Below are 3,672 nucleotides of genomic sequence, written 5' to 3' on the forward strand. Positions count from 1 at the left end.
TGTATCTCCTCTCCTTCCAGCCCAGCTCCATTGGCCTCTGATTAACAAGGATCCATCCACCTCCCTCTGCATCTGTATAAAGTTATTAAGTGTTTCTGTGCTGTTCTGCTGCTTTTCAGGCTGAGTTATCCTATCCATAAAACGCCGCGGTAAACAGGCCTAAGACTTTTGACCTTTGAATTAAAATGTGCCTGGGACATCCTGAAAATCTTATTGAAAGCATCTGGTGGTTTAAAGGAGCTAATTAAGTTCGTAAGCACATACAGGATCAGCGTTTTTGTGGTTTAAAGGGTCAGAGAAGAAAGTACAGTCAGAAACAGCAAACGAGTGATTAACGAGATTCCAAAATGTGGTCCGGGTCAGCGGGGCTGGAGGCGGCTGGGGGATGGGATGGGTGGGATGAGAGCCCCCTGCCCACAGCGAGGGACGCTGCCTGGCCCGGCACTGGGCACAGCTGAGCTGATCTGCTGCTGGCAGGGCCCACAGTGCCTTAGGCACCATTTTTAGAGCCAGAGACATAAAAAGCTTCAGCCAGGCGCGGCAGGGTCAGGTCACACGAGGTGCTGGACGGCATCCTGGCTGTAGCGTCCCTGGGTGGTAGGAGCTTGCAGCATGTGGTCACCAAAACATCAAGACCAGCACTGCCAGGTGCTACTAACCCTAACCCAAAACCAGGGCAATGCAATGCAATCCTAACCCTAATGCAAATGCAATGCAATGCAATGCAATGAAACGAGATGCAGTGCAATTCAGTGCAATGCAGCGCAGTGCAACCGTAACCCTAACACCACCAGTGACCTGCAGGTAGCAGCAGCTGGCTTGGGGGTGAAGCCAGAGGACCCCAGCAACGGCAGGGCCAGCAGCATGCCCACCTCCTGCAGCCCTCAGCAGCCAGTATGGAACTTGGGGCACAGAGCCCCCCGAGCTGGGCAGAGCCATCAGCTGCAGCAGTACAGCATTTCCCCAGGGGAGGCATTCACAGAGCTCAGCACTGAGCCGTGCAGAGCCCTGGGGGTCAGACAGTGGGGTAGCAAAGCAGACAGGCAGCACACTGACTGCTCCAACTCAGTGTATACGAATACACCACCACGTTTATGCATGCCTCAACCCCATGCATATAAACACCTGAAGGGATGACGCGATGAAGGCGCAGACAGGTCTTTGCAGTGTTGCCCAGCGCACTGGGCACAGCCTGGAGCTCAGCAGCAGCCCTTGCCCCCAGCAGCACTGCTGTGCTGGGCAGTGCTGGAGCTGGGACTGGGAGCTGGGGGCTGCTCCATGGGGACCTGCAAAGCCCCCCAGCACGGGGCTGGGCACAGTGCTGGGGCAGTGAGAAACCGGAGGGACAGAGGGCTTTGCCCATCCCAACCAGTTAATGGGTCTCTGATTCCAATTCTAAGGGTAATAAAAGGCCTTTCTCCAAATCCTGACATAGCATACTTCCTTTTCCTGACAGGCAGGCACTGCACGTCTGTGTTCTGTGCACATGTGTGCACAAACTCACATGTATGCATGCGCGCGCACCTGTGTGCATGTGTGCACATGTGTGCATGCCTGTCTGTGTGTGTGTGTGTGCAGAGGAGCAGATTAAAGGCATTAGGTCACATGGGAGCTACTGCTGGTCGGGCCCTACCTGGGATTTGTGTTCTTACAGTTAATAGGATCGCTAGAGCTCAAGGCCGTCATCCCATCAAGATAAATGTCTCTGGTGCCCACTTTTAAGCAATCCGAATTCAATTAGGCTAATTGGAAAACAAGTAAAGAAGGATTGCATTAATATAGCCTTACAGCATGAACCTCCACTCCCCTGCTCCGGAGGGGCACATCAGCAAGGTGAGCCCAACGCCTGAGCTCATTGGGTAACACAGAACAACCAGCAAACAGGGCACAGGCTCCTGATAACAAACACTCCCCTTTTCATCTTGCTCCCACCTTCCTCTCCACGATTTGCTGTGCTGTCCATCGCTCAGGGCAGTGATCCTTGCTGCAGTCACCGGTGTGCAAAGCGACGGACCCACCTGCAGGCTGATCTCATTACTCCCATTCAACAGAAAGAAAAGACCACAGGAAAGGAAGCAAAACCCACGACATTTTATGCACTGGTTTCGTGGCTTGAAGCTCCACGCCATACGCTTCTCTCAAAAGCATCAACAGGAGCAAAATCATTCCCGTTTCAGATTTCATTCTGCATCCGCAGGAAGGAGGTATAGGGGGCAGGTATGGGGATATGTACACTTCTTTGGGAGAGAAAGTATTTTGCTGCATGTCACGTTATGATTAATAGCAATAACAGGTGCTCAAGAGGAAGCAATTGCACCAGGACCCAGTTCCCTTCATGGGAACTTTACTGCCAGCCCAGAGTCTGCAGCAGGGCTATGCAGCTTCACCTCACCTTGCTGTCTGTCTCCTTTCCCACTAAGACAGGCAAAAAAAACCACAACAACTCCCGAGCATGCCCAGATCTTCTGGGGAGCCAGACATGTTTTGCACTGGTTGTGAGTGCCGTAAAAACCCAGCTCTGAATTACAAGAAATTAGGGACATTGCACAGTTCATTCATCTTCATTAATAGAGTTCTTGGGAAATACACATGTAGATTAAAGGAACACAATGGCCCCTGGCTGATTGCTTTGAGTACCCTCCAATGCCCCTCCAATGGTATTGACTTGCTTTTTATATTGCGCACAAAAGCCACACTAACCTTTTCTTGCTTCTTCTGTTGGCCTCTTCCCTCCTTGCCAATGGATGGCTGAGCTGTTTCTGTACACCTCCCCCCCCTCCCCATCTCTTCCAAGCAGCAGTTGGTGACAGACAACCTCACCTGCAACTCTTAGGAGAAGCTGAGCAGTGCTGGAAGGAATAAACTCTGGGACATCAGCCCATGAACCTTAAAAATGTGTGGGCAAGGGCAGAAGGAAACGCTGCGAACTGGGAGGAGGACACAGACCTGAAGGGACAGCCCTGCCCTCTTAACCCCCAGTCCCACGTCCTCCGCAGGGTACGGGGATGTGGAACCACCTCTTCTCCTATCGGAAGCAATACCAGCAACTTGGAAACTGCTCCCATAAATGTTCTCTCGAGCCTTCCTCAGGAAGAGAGCTGAAAGGTTGAGGGCAGCTCCTCCAGAGCCCATTTTCACTCAGTCTGTAAACACGATTTCGAAGGCAGTCAGACTCAGAGGGAGCACCCCGACAGCAGCAGCTTTTTCCCCGCAGTGCGTTTTATTCTGTGCGCTTAACCACCGGGCAGTGCCAAGGCAAAACAGCCCCGAGGCCGACGTGCCTTCCAAACTCACGGGACAGGCGCAGGCTGGGGCTCGGAGCCGACTGCCCACCGGCCCCTGACCCAGACAGCTCGGTGCTCCCGTTCCAGCGCAGCTCCGTCGCGGAGCGCCCTTCCCGGGCCGGTTCTCGCAGTCTGCCGTACCACGACGGTTTCCGACGGCTCTCGGCCGCCTCTGGGTCCGCAGCCGCGGGTCGCGTTCGGCTGCCCTGCCGCGGCCAGCCCTATCGGCAGCCGGGGGCCGCCCCGCCCCGCGGGCCCCGAATGGCATCGCCCGGGGCCGCCCGGAGCCGGCGGGGCGTGGCGGCAGGGTAGGGCCGAGAGGCCGGCCCGCGGCACCGCAGCCGAACGCGACCCGCCCCGGCGCACCCAGAGGCGGCCGAGAGCCGTC

Source organism: Centrocercus urophasianus, unplaced genomic scaffold, assembly GCF_019232065.1.
Source record: "Centrocercus urophasianus isolate 14NV4802_14NV808 unplaced genomic scaffold, USGS_Curo_1.0 seq_880, whole genome shotgun sequence".
NCBI lineage: Eukaryota > Metazoa > Chordata > Aves > Galliformes > Phasianidae > Centrocercus > Centrocercus urophasianus.